The sequence below is a fragment of the Chiloscyllium plagiosum genome, unplaced genomic scaffold (genome assembly GCF_037043375.1).
Source record: "Chiloscyllium plagiosum isolate Xiang-an unplaced genomic scaffold, Cpla_swu_hap1 HiC_scaffold_42, whole genome shotgun sequence".
Lineage (NCBI taxonomy): Eukaryota > Metazoa > Chordata > Chondrichthyes > Orectolobiformes > Hemiscylliidae > Chiloscyllium > Chiloscyllium plagiosum.
The window spans coordinates 89,898,695-89,917,496 of NW_028270180.1; the positions used below are offsets into that span (position 1 = coordinate 89,898,695).

The following is an 18,802-nucleotide window of genomic DNA, read 5'->3' on the forward strand; positions in this document are numbered from 1 at the left end:
CAAGCACTGAGGATGTCACCTAGACAGGGGTCGAAACGTCTGCAACACAAATTCCCAACTCGGCGAACAGAACCACAACAACGAGCACCCGTGCTACAAATCTTCTCCCAAACTTTGAAGCCCTTTAGAGTCTACAAAGCTCCGTCATGAACAAGCCACCATCTCTCTATTTCCTTTGCCTTCTTCAGTGTCTGCAACTCTTGCTGTATCTTCCAGTAACGTTCTTTAGTTGCTGCAGGTCTGCCTAACTCCCCAGATAACCTGTTCCATCCTCTACAGCTCCCTCAATCACTGTAACACCCTCTGCTCTGTCTAATCCTCCTCTTTCCCCCAGGCACAGCGGCGATCCTGTAAGAGAGCAGTGCGGAATGGGATGTTATAAATCTCAGCTGAGGCTTGATGCCGACCATTACCTGGGAGTCACAAGGGGAGAGACCCTGAGCGAGAGCAGCACAGAGCGGGAGATTATACATCAGCAGCGAGGGTCAAGGCCGACTGGGACTTGGATTTGGATAAAAAGCAGAGCAGGAGGTTCGAAATCAGCACCGAGTCACAGAGGGACTGACCGTGCGAGGGAGCAACTTGGAGCAGGAGCTTGAGGCTGACTCACACCTGGGAGAATATAAATCAGCACTGAGGATCGAGGCCTAGTTGTACCTGGGAGTCACAAAGACGGTGACCCTGTGAGGGAGCAGACTGGAGTGAGAGCTGGACGATTACACGTCCGAGGAGACACATCACTGTGTGTGCACGTGTCCCTCCCTTTTTCTGTGTTTGTGTGTGTGTGTGTGTGTAACTCTCCTCACTGTGTGAGCATGTCCCTCCCTCACTGTGTGTACGTTTCCCTTCCTCACTGTGTGTGATGGTGTGTGCGTATGTCTGTGTGTCCCCCTCCCTCACTTTGTGTGTGTGCGTCCCCTCGCTGTGTGTGTTTGTGTGTCCCCTCTCGCTTTCTGAGCACATGTCCCACCACTTGCAATGTCTGCGTGTCTCAACCTCGTTGTGTGTGTGTATGCCCCTCTTGCTGTGTGTGAGAGTGTCCTCCCTTCGCTCTGTATGTGTGTATATGCGTATCACTCACTCACTGTGTGTCTGTGTGTCCCTCCCTCGCTGTGTGAGTGTGTGTGTGTCCCTCTCTCACTGTGTGCGCGTCAATCTTGCTCTGTGAGTGTGTCCCTCCCTCGCTGTGCATGAGCATATCCCTCTCTCGCTGTGTGTGTGCGCGTATCTCCCTTGCTGTGCGTGCATGTCCCCCACTCGCGGTGTGCGTGCCCCTCCCTCGTTTTTGCATGCGTGTCCCTCCCTCGCTGTGTGCGTGTGTGTGTGTGTGTTCCTCCCTCGCTGTGTGTGTGTGCGCCCCTCCCTCGCTGTGTGTGTGTGCGCCCCTCCCTCGCTGTGTGTGTGTGTCCCTCCCTCGCTGTGTGTGTCCCTCCCTCGCTGTGTGTGTGTGCGCCCCTCCCTCGCTGTGTGTGTGTGCGCCCCTCCCTCGCTGTGTGTGTGCGCGTATCTCCCTTGCTGTGCGTGCATGTCCCCCACTCGCTGTGTGCGTGCCCCTCCCTCGTTTTTGCATGCGTGTCCCTCCCTCGCTGTGTGCGTGTGTGTGTGTGTGTTCCTCCCTCGCTGTGTGTGTGTGCGTCCCTCCCTCACTGTGTGTGTGTGTCCCTCCCTCGCTGTGTGTGTCCCTCCCTCGCTGTGTGTGTGTGCGCCCCTCCCTCGCTGTGTGTGTGTGCGCCACTCCCTCGCTGTGTGTGTGTGCGTCCCTCGCTGTGTGTGTGTGTGTCCCTCCCTCGCTGTGTGTGTGCATGTCTTTCACTCTTGCAGTTGTGCGTGTCCCCCTCACTGTGTGTGTATCCCTCCCTCGCTGTGTATGAGCATGTCCCTCCCTCGCTGTGTTTGTGCGTGTCCCTCCCTTGCTGTGTGTGTGCGTGTATCTCCCTTGCTGTGTGTGCGTGTCCCCCACTCGCGGTGTGCGTGCGTGCCCTTCCCTCGCTGTGTGTGAGCATGTCCCTCCTTCGCTGTGTGTGTGTCCCTCCCTTGCTGTGTGTATGTGTGTGTGTGTGTCTCCCTTGCTCTGTGTGTGTGTGTATGTGGTCCCTTCCTCGCTGTCTGTGTATGTGCGTGTCCCCCACTCACGGTGTGCGTGCGTGTCCCTCCTTCGCTGTGTGTGTGTGTGTGTGTGTGTGTGTGTGTATGTGGTCCCTTCCTCGCTGTCTGTGTGTGTGCGTGTCCCCCACTCGCGGTGTGCGTGCGTGTCCCTCCCTCGTTTTTGCATGTGTGCCCCTCCCTCGCTGTGTATGAGCGTGTTCCTCCTTCGCTGTGTGTGTGTGTGTATGTATATGTGTGTGTGTCCCTCTCTTCGTGTGTGTGTGTGTGTGTGTCTGTGTGTCCCTCCCTCGCTCTCTGTGTATGTGCGCGCGCATGTCCTTCCTTCACTGTGTGTGCATGTTCTTCCCTCCCTGTGTCTGTGTGTGTGTCCCTTCGCTGCGTGTCTCTCCCTCGCTGTGTGTGTGTCCCTTCCTCGCTGTGTGTGTGCGTCTCTATGTGCGTGTCCCTCCCTTGCTGTGTCTGTGTGTGTGTGTGTGTGCGCGCTCGCGCGTCCCCATTGCTGTGTGTGTGCATGTCCCTCCCTTGCGCTGTGTGTGTGTGTGTCCCTCTCTCACTGTGTGTGTGTGTCCCTCTCTTCGTGTGTGTGTGTGCGTGTGTCCCTCCCTCCCTCGCTTTGTGTGTGTCTGTGTGTGTCTTTCCCTCGCTGTGAATGTGCGTGTCACTCCCTCGCTGTGTATGTGTGAGTTTCCCCCCTTGCTCTGTGTGTATGGATGTGTGTGTGTGTGTGTGTCCCTCTTGGTGTGTGTGTGTGCTTGGCCCTCCCTCCTTGTGTGAGGATGTGTTTCCCCCCTCGCTGTGTGTGCGCGTATCCCTCTCTTGCTCTGTGTGTGTGTTTGTGTGTGACCCTCCCTCGCTGTGTGTGCATGTCCCTCCCTGGCTGTGTGTGCGCGTATCCCTCTCTCACTGTGTGTGTCTGTGTTTGTGTGCTTCCTCATGCGCGTGTCGCTCTCCCGCTGTGTGTACATGTCCCTCCCTCGCTGTGTGTGTGTGTGTGTGTGTCCCTCCCTCGCTGTGTGCGTGTCCCTCCCTTGCGATGTGCGTGTGTCCCTCCTTCACTGTGTGTGTGTTTGTGTGTGTGTCCCTCCCTCCCTCGCTGTGTGTGTGTGTCCCTCCGTCCCTCGCTGTGTGTGTCCCTCCCTCCCTCGCTGTGTGTGTGTGTCCCTCCCTCCCTCGCTGTGTGTGTGTCTCCTTCCTCATGCACGTGTCGGTCCCTCGCTGTCTCTGTGTGTGTGGCCCTCCCTCGCTCTGTGTGTGCGTGTGTGTCCCTCCCTCACTGTGTGTGTGTGGTCCCACCCTCGCTTTCTGTGTGTGTGCGTGGCCCTCCCTCACTGTATGTGCGCGTGTGTGCATGTCTCCCCCTAGCTGTGTGAGTGCGTGTCCCTCTCTCATTGTATGTGTCTGTGTTTGTGTGTTTCCTCATGCGCATATCGTTCCTCCACTGTGTGTGCGTGTCCCTCCCTCGCTGTGTGTGTGTGTGTCTCCTTCGCTCTGTGTGTGTGTGTATGTGGTCCCACCCTTGCTGTGTGTGTGTGTGTCCCTCCCTCGCTGTGTGTGTGTGTGTGTGTGGTCACACCCTCTCTGCCTGTGTGTGCGTGTTCTTCCCTCGCTTGTATGTGTGAGTTACCTCCTTGCTGTGTGTGAGTGTGTGTGTGTGTGTGCCCCCTCTCAATTTGTGTGGACATGCCCTCCCCCTCGCGGTGTGTGTACTTGTCCCTCCTTTGCTGTGTGTCCCATCCTCGCTGTGTGTGTTCGTGTCCCTCCCACGCTGTGTATGAGCATGTCCCCTCCCTCACTGCGTGTCTTAGCATGTCCTTCCCTCACTGTGTGTGTGTGTGCGCGCGCGCGCGTGTCCCTCCGTCGCTGTGTGTGCGCGTGTCCCACGCTCGCTTTGTGTGTGTGTGTGTGTCTCCGTCGCTGTGTGCGTGTCCCTCCCTCGCTCTGTGTGTGCATGTCCTCCCCTCACTATGTATGCATGTCCTTCCCTCGCTGTGCCTGTGTGTGCCTGTGTGGATGCATGTCCCCCCTTCGATGTGTGTGTCCATGTCCCTCCCTCGCTGAGTGAGTGTGTGTCCCTCCCTCGCTGAGTGAGTGTGTGTCCCTCCCTCGCTGAGTGAGTGTGTGTCCCTCCCTCGCTGAGTGAGTGTGTGTCCCTCCCTCGCTGAGTGAGTGTGTGTCCCTCCCTCGCTGAGTGAGTGTGTGTCCCTCCCTCGCTGAGTGAGTGTGTGTCCCTCCCTCGCTGAGTGAGTGTGTGTCCCTCCCTCGCTGAGTGAGTGTGTGTCCCTCCCTCGCTGTGTGTGTGCGTGTCCCTCCCTCGCTGCGTGTGTGCGTGTCCCTCCCTCGCTGCGTGTGTGCGTGTCCCTCCCTCGCTGCGTGTGTGCGTGTCCCTCCCTCGCTGCGTGTGTGCGTGTCCCTCCCTCGCTGCGTGTGTGCGTGTCCCTCCCTCGCTGCGTGTGTGCGTGTCCCTCCCTCGCTGCGTGTGTGCGTGTCCCTCCCTCGCTGCGTGTGTGCGTGTCCCTCCCTCGCTGAGTGTGTGTCCCTCCCTCGCTGTGTGCGTGTCCCTCCCTCGCTGTGTGTGCGTGTCCCTCCCTCGCTGTGTGTGCGTGTCCCTCCCTCGCTGAGTGAGTGTGTGTCCCTCCCTCGCTGAGTGAGTGTGTGTCCCTCCCTCGCTGAGTGAGTGTGTGTCCCTCCCTCGCTGAGTGAGTTGTGTTCCCTCCCTCGCTGTGTGTGTGTCCCTCCCTCGCTGTGTGTGTGTGTCCCTCCCTCGCTGTGTGTGTGTGTCCCTCCCTCGCTGTGTGTGTGTGTCCCTCCCTCGCTGTGTGTGCGTGTCCCTCCCTCGCTGCGTGTGTGTGTGTCCCTCCCTCGCTGAGTGAGTTGTGTGTCCCTCCCTCGCTGTGTGTGTGTCCCTCCCTCGCTGTGTGTGTGTCCCTTCCTCGCTGTGTGTGCGTGTCCCTCCCTCGCTGCGTGAGTGCGTGTCCCCCCTCACTGTGTGTATGTTCCTTCATCGCTGTGTGTGTCCCTCCCTCGATTTGCGTGTGTGTCCCTCCCTCGCTGTGTGTCTGCATGTATCCCCCTCGCTGTGTGTGTGTGTGCATGTCCCTCCCTCGCTGTGTGCCTGCGTGTATTCCCCTCACTGTGTGCCTGCGTGTATTCCCCTCACTGTGTGTGTATGTGCATGTCCTTCCCTCGCTGTGTGTCTGCGTGTATCCCCCTCACTGTGTGTGTGTGTGCATGTCCTTCCCTCGCTGTGTGTCTGCATGTATCCCCCTCACTGTGTGTGCGCGTGCATGTCCCTCCCTCGCTGTGTGTCTGCGTGTATCCCTCTCACTGTGTGTGCGTGCATGTCCTTCCCTCGCTGTGTGCCTGCGTGTATCCCCCTCACTGTGTGTGTGCATGTCCTTGCCTCGCTGTGTGTCTGCGGGTATTCCCCTCACTGTGTGTGTTTGCATGTCGCTCCCTTTCTGTGTGTGGTTTAAGTAAGTTCACCACTAGAAATGCAGGGTTTAATGTACAGGTAGAGGGGTGGGTCTGGGTAGGATGCTCTTCAGAGTTTTGGAATGGACTGGTTGGGCAGAATGGCCTGGTTCCACACGATTGTCCAGCCCTGTCCACCATCTCCGTCTCTTACACCTGGCCGGATCCCCAATATTCTCCTTAACACTGTAATCTCCTCCAGACTCTAAAACCCTCCTTGGCGATGTAACCTTCTCCAGTCCTTACAAAGATCGATATGTCTGTCGCCTCTTCCTGCTTTTAGAACCCTCCCTATAACTATTACCATTTGGTACAACACTCCCAATCATTGTTCCCTCTTGAAACTCCCATAAACATTTGTATTTCTGAAATCTCATCTCGACTGTCTCAACTTCCCTTTGACAGTTACGTGCTGAGACCTGCTTATTTCAGTGAAGTAATTAAGTCTTGGCAACACTCACTGTTCTAATCTCCCCCCAGCCTTACAGCACTGAGGATCTGCAGAAGCGCTTTTCAAACCGACAGCCATCTCTGTGTCTGTAATCTCCTCCACTCCCCATAATACATTCTCTCTGAGATCCTCTGTCATCCACTAAACACTCCCTAACACTGTCTGTATCAGTGGAACCTTCTCCAAAAACACAACCTTCTCTATCTGTGTAAATCCCTACACCGGTCCCTATCCCTCTCAGCTCCGTCTAACAATACAACCCTCCATGTCTGTGTATTCACCTTCAGTCCTTAATCACCTCCCTATCTGTGTAACCTTCTCCATGCATTTTTGCTTCAGTCTCTTCAACTCTCCCTGTCAGTGTAACCTCTTCCAGGCGCAAAACTCTCCTCTTTTTTGACTTACTCAGACCACACAACCCTCACTATCTATAACCTACTCCTGTCTGAGAAACCTACCTCTGCAAATTGCTCCAACTCTTCAACTCACCATAAGTTCCTGCAGCTCTTACATCCCTCCCTATCTACCAAATCTCATCCAATCCTTAAACACCAACACTCTGTGGAGACCCGACCACCATCCCTATCAGTGTAATCCTCTCAGGTCTCTGCAGTAATCCTGATCTGTCGAACTCACTCCATGCCTGTGCCTCTCCCAATCCAGTCCCTACAAAACCCACTATCTGTTTAACACCCTCCTGTCACTATCATCCCCATGTCAATGTAAGCTCCTCCTGTGTCTCCACCATCTACCCACCTTCATAACCTTGTCCAGCTCTTACACCACTATCTGTTTAAACGTCACCCTCCCCTACAACTTCCTCCTGTTTGTGCTATGCTCCCTTATCTGTGAAACTGTTTCTGACCAAAATTGTTATCCCAGTCTCTGAAAAGAAATCCAGATTCCACAGTCTCCATCACCACCAGAAGCTAAACCTTCCTATGTCTATAAACATCTTCAGTCACGACTACCCTGCATACCTCTGTTTGTTCTTCCAGTTGATACAAACATCTTTATCTCTGTAATCTGCTCAGCTCCCTAAAACACTCCCTGTCTGTGATCCAGCCCTGGCCTACAAACATCCTTATCCCTGTAAACTTCTCCTTCCCTCCCAACATTCCCATCTCCATGAGCCCGTCAGCCCTACAGCTCTCCACATTTCTGTAGCCTCCTGTGGGTCGATGGTCCTCCCTCCCTGTGAAACCACCTGCAGTCCCCACATCCCTCCCAATCTGAGTCCTCTGCTCCAGATCAGACCATTGCTGTCTACACTCCTGACAACTCTTCCCATTTGTGTAACCTCGTTCAGACTCCATACTATCCAGCTTCCTGCATCCTCTTCCTGCCTTGCAACCAAAACCACATGTTTATGTAATATCCACCAGTGCTTACACCCTCCCCAACTCAGTAACCTCTTGCAGCCCTAACAAAGCACCTAAACTGTGAAACCTCTCATTTCCCTACAATTCTCCCTCCCTCCCTCCCTCCTCAAATGCCTTCATCACCATGAAACCTCACAATTACTGAAGCCTCCTTTTGGCACTGCAACCCTCCTAATGTCTGCAACATCCTCCAGTCCTGATATCATCCCTGTCTCTGTAACCCCCACCACCCTCCAGTGTCCTTCTGGGGAACATGGCAGAGGAGGGAAGATTTGTAAAGTCCGAGCCATGTTATGGAGGTAGAATTCTGGGAATTACAGATTTAATCGAATGTCTGTGGTGTGCAGATTATTTGCGAGGACCCTAAAGACAGGATTTATGACGACCTGGAAAACCATAGTTACATTAGAGACAGTCAGCATGGGTTTGTGTGGGGCAGGTCATGCCTCACAAACCTTATTGAATTCTTTGAGGATATGGCAGAATATGTTGTTGGCTCATTCAGAAAAGAAGGAAAATTGGGATAGAGGGAAATCTGTCTGTCTGGATACAGGATTGGATGGCCCAGAGAAGACAGAGGGTGGCAGCAGATGGACAGTATTGAGCCTGGAGCTCAGTGACCAGTGGTGTTCTGTAACAATCGGCTCTGGGACCCTGCTCTTTGTGATTTTTGTAAATGACTTGGATGTGGATGTTGGAGAGTGGGTTAGTAAGTTTGCCAATCACATGAAGGTTGGTGGAGTGGTGGGGAATGTGGAGGGCTGTTGTAGGTTGCAATGGGACATTGACAGGACGCAGAGCTGGGCTGGAAGTGGCAGATGGAGTCCAATCTGGAAAAGTGTGAAGTGATTCATTCTGGAAGGTCGAATTTGAATACAGAATACAGGGTGAAAGACAGAATACTTGGCAGTGTGGAGGAACAGTGATGATGGGGTCCGTGTCCATAGATCCCTCAAAATCGCCACGCACATTGGTAGGTTTGTTAAAAAGGCATATGTTGTGTTGGCTCCCCTTAGAAGGGGATTGACTGTAAGAGCCGTGAGGTTTTACCGCATCTTTATAGCGTCCTGGTGAGACCACACTTGGAATATTGTGTTCAGTTCTGGTCCCCTGTTTACAGGAAGGATGTGCAAGTTTTAGAGAGCGTACACAGGAGATTTACCAAGATGCTGCCTGGAATGGAGGGCAATTCTTACGAAGAAAGGTTAAGGGAGCTAAGGCTTTTTTCATTGGAGTGAAGAAGGGGGTGGGGTGACTTTGGGGAGGTGAACAAGATGATGAGAGGCACAGAGTGAGTGAATAGTCAGAGACTTTTCCTCCTACGGAATAAATGGCTATTACAAGGGGGTGTAATTTTAATGTGATTGGAAGATGGATCAGAGGATAGAGAATGGTAGGTGGTTGGATGGACTGTCAATGGTGGTAGTAAAATTAGACACATCTGGGACATTTAATTAGACTCTTGGACAGACACATGGATAATCGTAAAATGAAGGGAATGTAAGTTAGTTTGATCTTACAGTCGGATAAAAGGTTGGCAAAGTATCATGGTCGAAGGGTCTTGGGCTGAACTGTTCTGTGTTCTATGTTCTGTCTGGTAAACTGGGTAATAAGCTCAGATCAGTGTAAAAGGATATGGCATTCAGGAGGAGCTAGTGAACTGGATTCAAAATTTGCTTGATGGTTGTAGACAGAGAGTGGTGGGAGACATGTTTTTTCTGACTGGAGGCATGTGAACAGCGGTGTAGTAGGTCCACTGGTGCTTGTCATTTGGATAAATGGTTTGGATGGGAATATTGGTTTCCTGGTAAGTAATTGTTTTGGGTGACACTGAAATTGGTAGTAAAGTGGACAGTGAAGAAGGTTATCTATGATACAACAGGATGAACAGTCCTGCTGAGGTAGTGGGCTGAAGAATAGCAGATGGAGTTTAATTAGATAAATGTGAAGTGTTCCATTTTGGTGAAACAAACCAGAGTGGGACTTGTACAGTTAATGTTCGGGCCCTGGGTAGTGTTGTCAGTCAGTGACCCAGTGACCCAGGTACACAGTTCTTTGAATGTGGTGTCACAGTTAGACAGGCTGGTGAAGCAGGTGTTTGGGGTGGTTACCTTCATTGGGAAGAGCATTAAGAGTAAGAGTTGGGATGTCATGTTGTGGCTGTAAAAGACATTGGTGGGGCCACCATAAAAACATTGTTGAGCAGTAGGAAGAACTCATCTCGTTCACAAACTTCCTTTAGGGAAGGACATCAAATATTCTAACCTGGTCTGGCCGACATGTGACTCCAGACCCACAGCAACATGGCTGACTCTGAGCTGCCCTCTGAGTAATTAGCAGTGGGGTCAAAGAATGTTGTTCCAGGCAGTGACACCCACATCCCATGAATGAATATATAAAAATACCTATGTCCCTCCCTACCTCTGCAAACCCATCCAGCTGCAGCAATCCGTCCTGGCTTTGTAACACCCTGACCACTCTCTGTAACACTCTCACAACCTCCAGCACCTTCACCTCTCCCTGTTCCTATTATGTCAATGAACCCTGACCGTGGCTCCTCTTCCCACAGCCCTCCTCCTGCGAGCAGACCCATTCCAATCAATTAACATTTACTCCTAAAAAACACTCACTTCAGGATTTTAAGTATTCTTTGGTGATCTTCTCAGCCTCATAATCTAGTATGATTCCTTTTGTCCTGAGTGAGGGACCAGTGGGAATTTCTTGCTGAGGTTTTTACAGTTTCAATTGAATGTCCTTTTGTTAAGTATTTTGCATTGTCCCTTCAAATGTTTTCCACTGTTCATTTACAGGCACATATTTCAGACTGTTTAGCCTGTTTACCTTGGTCAGTTCTCTCAAACTCATGTAATTGGCTATTTTTGTTTCTAGTTGTAGCTTGTCCTTTCTGTGATTCACTTTGAAACTTTATATTTCTTGAAACTGCACTTTATCACAATTTCCCGAAGGATCTCTGCAGGTGACATTACTCATTCACTAAGTTTCATTACTCGGTCCCTCTGCAATAGTTACATCCCTTAACAGTTGCACAATGTGTTTTTCAAAGAAACACTGAAAAAAAAATAACCAAACTCCTCTTCCAATATCAATGTTGTCCGTGTGATTGTCCCAGATTATACAAATATTGAAGTTTTCCAAAATTATCACAATGCCTTTGTTAAAAAATTCCAATGAGTTCCTGTGTAATGCAGTGATGAGCAACGGAATGCTGTTCAGTGGCTAAAACTGTTCTGCTGCTTGTGTCCTTGGCAAGTAGTAGCCAGAATTTACATTCAGACTGACTCTACTTCATGATCTGAGGCCATATGCTATCTCTGTGATGCCTTTCTTAGTGTTACCCATTTTGCCTGAGTTTCCGCAAGGTTGTGATCCATTGAATATTTATGTCCACCTTTTGTTCACCCTGTAACCATATCTGTCTGGTGTCTAAACCTCTTTTATCTCAGTGTCACAAATCCATCTGCCTTATTGATAAGACTTCGTCCATTCAAAATAAAACATAATTTACTCTTTCCCACAATTTCCTGTCACAAACCCCTTCACTGATGTACAGTTTTAGTTAATCGCTGTCCCATCCTGTTCCTTTCTGATTGCCTTCAGTCACATCCCCATACTGTTCCGATGCTTCACCTTTTCTCTTTGGATTTGGAAAGCTCCTTTCACCTGGACCCTGCCCCTACATCCTCTCTGTAAGTTTAAAGCCCTGTCCATAAACCTACTGACATGATTGGCCAGGACACTGGTCCCAGCACGGTTGCAGTGGGACCATCTTATTGGATTTTCTTTTAAATCAGGTCGGGGATGTGGGTGTCTCTGGCTGACCAGCCTTTATTGCCCAGCCCTAGCTGCCCATGAGCTGAGTAGCTTGCTTGGCCATTTCAGAGGGCAATTGAGAGGCAAACACTTTGCTGTGGGTATGTCCTGCGGACCACGTGGTGATCAGATCTCCTTGTGGAAAGGACAAGTGGGCGGCACGGTGGCTCAGTGATTAGCACTCCTGCCTCACAGCACCAGGGTCCCAGGTTTGATTCCAGCCGCGGGCGACTGTGTGGAGTTTGCACATTGTCCCCGTGTCTGCGTGAATTGCCTCTGGATGCTCCGGTTTCCTCCCACAGTCCAAAGACGCGCAGGTCAGGCGAATTGGCCATGCTAAATTGCCCATAATGTTAGGTGTATTAGGTCGAGGGAGATGGTCTGAGTGGGTTACTCTTTGGAGGGATGGCGTGGACTGGTTGGGTCGAAAGGCCTGTTTCCACACTGTATGGAATCTAATCTAAGGGATTGTGATTTTTGTACATCAGCAATGGTTTCATATTTGTTTATGGATTGTTAATTGCTATTTTTAGAATTATTGATTTTAAATTCCACCATATCTTATAATGGGATTCAAACCTGCCTCCCCTGAACATTAGCTGAGGTTTTGCACAAATGTTACTAGGCCATCACTTCACCTGCTCACTGGTTGCTCATCCCTGAGCACTGATACATGAAGCTAAACCCATTCTTCCAACATGATTGTGTGATCCTGAAGTCTTCCAGCACGCTGGTGATATCACTCAGTCTCTCTCCATGTGGTATCCCTCACTGTGTGGGTCTAATTGCTGCCTCTGTCAGCGTCTCTCACTCTTGCAGCTACTCCAGATTCTGAGCTAACAGAATTCTCCACTCCAGAGAGACGCAACAGCACAGGCCAGGGATGGAGTTTGGGATTTTCCAGATCTCTGTGGGGCTCATTTCCATTCTTCTTGTGTAACACTCACTGCATCAGTCTAATTTCCCATTCTGTCTATCTCTCAGTCTCCTGTAGGTACTCAGGAAGTTCCTGACTCAATAGACATCCCAATTTCTGGGGTCTCGTCCAACACCTCATTGAAGATGGTTGGTCAGCCAGAGAGACAAAGGGCAGGGAGATGTGGAGTCTTCAATAAATCCTGCAGTGAGGTAAGATCACTCACAGTACAGAGAGCAGAGAGCAATGTGATGTCTCCAAACATCGCTAACAAGACATGACATAGATACAGTGCTGGATGGGGAGCACAGTATAGACACATGTCATGCTCAGTCACCACGTCTACTTTAACTTATGTTGCACTAAGACAGCATCGGGAGTTCAGAGTTATCAATCCAGGGATGCGCTGTCTTAGTGAGCATCAGGACAACAGAGGTTAAAGCAGGCTTCCGACGAGAGGTTGGGAATGCTGCCTGGGATCTTTCTGTTCTGTGTTCTCCCTCCAACACTGTACTAAGACTCACTACTCTGCAACACTGTATCTATGGCATGGCTTGTGCACCAGTGTCTTCAGTCATTTTTAACTCCTATAACAGTAGTTGTCCCTGTAACCTGCTCCATTCCCAATAGTCCTGCATTCCAGACTACCATCCCTATCGCTGTAACTTGCTTCAGTGTCTACAACATGCCTTATTTTGGTACACTAATCCTCTTTAACTGGATACAGAGTGATACAGCACGGAAACAGAACCTCTTGTCAAACTCCTCAATGCTGCCCATGTTACCTAAACTGAACGAGTCTCATTTCCCTGCATTTGGCCCTTATCTCTTCAAACCTTCTCCTCTCAATGTACCGGCCCAAATGTCTTTTCCATGCTGTAATTGTTCTTGTTTCTCCCATGTGCCTGAGGCAGTTTGTTCCGTCTATGCACCATCCTCTGTGGATATTGTTCCCCCTCAGCTCCCTCTTTAAATCCTTGCTCTCTCACCTCCCGTTTATACCCTCTAGTTTTGGACTCACCTACCCTTGGTTATTCATCATTCTTAGGGTCACCCCGTGGCCTCCTCTGCCCAAGGGAAATATTTAGGACAATGTTACAAATATGTCGAATGTATGTAACAAAGTGCTGGCCAATGTCGGCAAATGTGCCAAATTCCATTTTCCCCACCCTGTCCATCAGGTATGCCACTTCCGAGGAACAATGTAACTTGCACCCCTGGTCTCTCTCTCTCTCTCTCTCTCTCTCTGTTCGACAACACTGGCCAGAGCCCTTCCATTAACTGTGTTAGTCCTCCATGGTTTGTCTTAACAAAATCCAACAGCTGAATTAAACTCCATCTTTCATTCCTTGGTCCACTGGCCCAGTTGGTCAAGATCCCCTTTGATAATGGTATTTACTGCCCACGACACCATTCATTTGATCATCAACAAACTTTCGCACAATCACTCCTCTATTTTCAACCAAACTATTTATGTAGATGATGCACATCAGTGGACCCAGCCCTGATCCTTTCTTCAATAATGGAATAAAACCATATTCTTGTCATAAAGCCATACAGCATGGAAACTGACCCTTCAGCTGATACCCACCATAATCTAAAACTAAACTCTTCCCAGCTGCCTGTTGCTGGCCCATATCACTCCAACCCCTTCCCCATTCACCTGTTTATCCGAATATCTTTTAAATGTTGTAATTGTACCCACATCAACCCCTTTCTCAGGAAGTTCATTCTACACTCAACCCACCCTCTGTGTAGCAAATTGCCCCATGTCTTTTTTTTTGAACATCTCTCTCCTCTAACCTTAAAAATGTGGCCCCTCCTCTTGAGACTCCCCCATCCTGAGGAAAAGGCAACTACCATTAAATTGATCTATATACGTCATTTTTTTTTCATAAACCTTCATAGCATCATGTCTCAACCTTCAGGCTCCAGTGAAAAAAGACTCCGCCTATCCAACCATTTTTCAGAACTCAAGCCTTCCATACCCAGCAATATCCTGGTAAATTTCTTCTGAATGCCCTGCAGCTTAATAATATCCTTCCGGTTAACTGGGCGACTAGAACTGGACAGAGTTTTGCAGAACAGGCCTCACAAATGTCTGTGCAATCTCAACATGACGTCCCAAATCCTCCACTCAATGGACTGAGCAATAGTCAGGCATGCGAAGCACTGTCTTATCCCTCCTGTGATGCAAGCTTCAAGAATTATGTACCTGAACCCGGAGGTCCCGATGATCTAAAATACTAACCGAAGCCTTAACATTAATTGTATAAGCTCTACCCTTGTTTGTTTTACAAAATGCATAACTTCGTATTTATTCAGATTGAAGACCATTTCTAGTTTTTCAGCCCATTCACTCCCTTCATCAAGATCCCTTTGTAACCTTAGAAAACATCCTTCACTGTCCATGATGCCACCCTCCAGCCTGCCAGCCCATCACACATGGCTGTCAGTAGTACACATACCTTTGCTAGGGGCTCCACAATTTCTTCCCTGACATCCCACAGTGTCCTGTGATACACTTAATCAGGTTCTGGGACTTGCCATAGCTTTGAGTTTTAAAACCTCCAGCACCACCTCTTCTATAATATGCACTCTTTTCAAGTCATAGAGATATACAGCATAGAAACAGACCCTTCGGTCCCCAACTCGTCCAGGCTTATCAGAAGATCTAATTAAATCCATTCCCTTTTCCCGCATTTGTCCCATATACGTCTACACCCTTACTATTCAGATGCCCATCCAGATACCTTTTAAATGTTGTAATTGTATCAGTCTCCATTACTTTCTCTCTCAGCTCATTCCATACACACATCACCATGTGTGTAAAGAAGCTGTCCCTTCAGTCCCTCTGTAAACCATTCACCTCTAACCTTAAACCTATGCCCTCTAGTTTTGGACTGCCCAACTTCTGGGAAAAGGCCTTGAATGCTTACCCTATCCATACCGCTCATGTTCATATAAACCTCTGTAAGGACATCCCTCAGTCTCCGATTCTCCAGTGACAGTTACCCCAGCTTATTCACCAACAACCCGGGCAATATCTTGTTAATCTTTTCTGAGCCCTTTCAAGTTTCACAACATCCTTTCTGTAGCAGAGAGACTGGAATTGCAGAGAACTCCAATTGTGGTCTAATGTATTACTCTTGTTCCCTGAGTTCCCCAGTCTTTCTCCACAGTAAGTTCTGGAGTGAAAAAAATGTTTTGGATCTTAGCAAATATCCTGCAGTTCCACAGATCGATGGCCTCATTGATCTTTAATGGACACTATTTGTCCTGAGTTACTTGTGCACTCTTAATATACTGATACAATCACTTTTGGATTCCCCTTTCCTTCTCTGCTGAGGCTATTTCATTTAGCCTTTCTCCATTCCTGTTTTCTACTCAGTGTATTCCTACAGCCCCTGTGATCCTCAGGGATTCCCTTGATCCAGCTGGCTATACCTGACATGTGCCCCTTTTCCTTGACCAGACACTCAATAGACAGCCAGTGTTTCCTAATGTTGTCAGCATTGAGCTGCACAAAAACAGGAAAATGCTGGCACTGATTGATCAGTTTATCTCACTTTTAAAATATTCTCACTTGCCAAACTTCCCTTTCCCCGTAAATAATTCCCTTCCCCAATCCCATTTTGAAAGTTCCTGGCTAATACGATCAAGATTGTTCAGGCCCCATTTTATAACTTGCACTTGTGGTCCAGGCCTGTGTTTTTCCAAAGCTGTTTTCAAACTACTACAATTGTGGTCACTTTGGCAAAATGCTTTCCCACTCACATCTCAGTCCCTTTCCCTACCTTGATTCCCAAGTAGAGGTTAGGTTTTGCCCCTTTCTCTTTTCAGGCCATTTACATATTGATTGGCAGTTTTCTGGAACACAATTACCAAATTCCTCCCTTGCAAACGCTGAACACTGGCTGTCCCAGTCTAAGATGGAAAGTTCAAAAACCCCAACCATAACAGCCCTATTATTATGGTTGATATGTAAGATGTCCCGATATATTTGTTCCTCAGTCTGTCACAGATTATTTGGGGTCAGCAGTCCGATCGTATCAAAGTGATGACCCATTCTTATTTCTCTGTTCCACTAACATAGCTTCACTGGGTGATCCCACAGGAATATCCTCTCTAAGTATTGCTGTGATGATTCATGCAATCAAAACCAACCACCACACATCTTCTCTTGCCTCCCCTTCCTGTAGCATCTCTACCTTGAAACAATGAACTGCCAGTCCTGCCCCTCCCTCAGCTGTGTTTCTGTAATAACAATAATATCCCAGTCCTATGTTCCAATCCATGCCTTGAGTTCATCTTCCTTAGCTGTCTGGCCCCTTGCATTGAAATAAATGCAGTTTAATCATCAGTTTCCCCCCATTCCCTGCTATGTTCTTGCCTGCCTTGTCTGCTGAAATTGCTGTCTTTAACTCGTGTACCAGCCTCAATCTTCTTTCTGGCCTTACGTTTATTTAAGGTCCAACACCCTGCCAGACTAGGTTATATCCTCTCAAGCAGCTCTAGCAATTCACCCCACCAGGAAATGGGTCCCTCTCCCGCTCACAGTTGAGGTGCCTTTCCCACCCTGTCTCCTTGTGCTGACACCTTCAGGAATCTATGGACTTGTCCATCAAGGTCCCTGTATTCCTCAGTACTCCGCAAGGACCTACCGTTTATTATGTCTGTCCTTCGCTTATCGTACCTCCCACAGAGTATTACCTCACTTCAATCAGAACTAAACTCTGCTTAGGTTATCATCCGATCGACATGGGACTGCAGACGGAGACCATCCTCCTCACTGTGAACAACACCCTCACCTTTCATGTCATCTGCAAACCTACAAATGATACCTTCTTATTTCATATCCGAGTTATTCATGTTCAATGGTTCCTGCACAGATCTCTGTGGTACACCCGCTGGTGAAAGTATACTATCCACCAATTTTGCATACAATTTGCCAACTTGCCTTGGAACCCAGTCCTTTTGGACCAGCCTTCCATGTTCGATCTTATTTAAGGACTTAGTCAAGTCCGTGTAAACCACATCATCTTCACTGCCTTCATCAATATACTTAAGCACCATTTCAAAAAAACTGAACTGAATTCCTCAGACAGTATCTCCCTCTGCCAAATCCGTGATAACTAAACCAAGTTGATCCTTACCTTTGCAAGTGTCGTTTCATCCTCACAATTGTTCCCAATAATTTCCCTCCCCCTGCTGTCAGACTATCTGCTCTGTAATTACCTGGCCTACCCCTGCTGCCCTTCTTGAACAAAGGAACTACATTAGCGATCCTCCAGTCATTCAGCACTTCATCTGTGTCCAGCAAAGTATTATATTTATTCACCAGGGCCCCAACAATCTCTGGGTAATTAGCAGTGGGGTCAAAGAATGCTGGTCCAGGCAGTGACACCCACATCCCATGAATGAATAAATAAAAATACATATATCTCTCCCTACCTCTGCAAACCCCTCCAGCTGCAGCAATCCGTACTGGCTTTGTAACACCGTTCAGGCCCTGACCACTCTCTGTAACACTCTCACCACCTCCAGCACCTTCACCTCTCCATGTTCGTATCATGTCAATAAACCTTGCCAACGATTCCCCTTCTCGTTGCCCTCCTCCTGCTAGCAGACCCATTGCAATCCCTTTAAAACTTACTCTAAAACTCTCTCTCACTTCAGGATTTTAAGTACTTTGTGGTGATCTTCTCAGCCTCATAATCTAATATGATCCATTTTGTCCTGAGTGAGGGTCCGGTGGGGATTTCTTGCTGAGTTTTTGTCTGTTTCAGTGGAATGTCCTTTTGTTGAGTATTTTACACTGTTCCTTCAAATGTTTTCCACTGTTCATTTACAGGCACATATTTCAGTCTGTTTAGCCTGTTTATCTTGGTCAGTTCTCCATCAAGCTCATGTAATTGGCTATTTTTGTTTCTAGTTGTAGCTTGCCCTTTCTGTGATTCACTTTAAAACTTTTATAGTTCTTTAAAATACACTTTATCACAATTTCCCATAGGATCTGTCCAGGTGACATTACTCATTCACTAAGTTTTATCACACAACAGTCGCTCTGAGACAGTTACCTCCCTCGCCAGTTGCACAATGTGTTATTCTAAGAAACACTGAAAAAAATTCTCTGACCTCCTCTTCCAATATCACTGTTGTCAGTGTGATTGTCCCAGACTTTGCGAATATTGACGTTTCAGTAAATGTTCACCATGCCTGTATTAAAAATTTAAATGAATTCCTATTTATTGCAGTGACGAGCCATGAAATGCTGTTCGGTGGCTAAAACTGTTCTGCTGCTTATGTCCTTGGCAAGTAGTAGCCAGAATTTACATTCAGACTGACTCTACGTCATGATCTGATGCCAAATGCTTTCTCTGTAATGCCTTTCTTACCCATTATTGTTAGTGTTACCCATTTTGCCTGAGTTTGCACAAGGTTGTGAACCATTGAATATTTATGTTCCACCTTTTGTTCGCCCTGGAACCACATCTCCCTGGTGATAAATCTCTTTTATCTCTGTGTCACAAATCCATCTACCTTGATGCAGAGACTTTGTCCATTAATAAAAAACATAATTTACTCGTTCCCACAATTTCCTGTCACAAATGGATTTGCTGATCTACAGTTTTAGTTAAACTT

The 18,802-nt window shown here is 48.6% G+C and overlaps 1 long non-coding RNA gene across 1 annotated transcript in view; it reads left to right on the top strand.

Annotated features, from left to right (window-relative positions):
• LOC148137989 (uncharacterized) overlaps nucleotides 1-18,802 on the top strand; it is a 58,319-nt gene that overhangs the window by 5,718 nt on the left and 33,799 nt on the right. The window contains exon 3 of the long non-coding RNA XR_015754135.1: nucleotides 12,226-12,369. This is a non-coding gene — a long non-coding RNA (uncharacterized LOC148137989). The remainder of the gene's footprint in view (nucleotides 1-12,225; nucleotides 12,370-18,802) is intronic.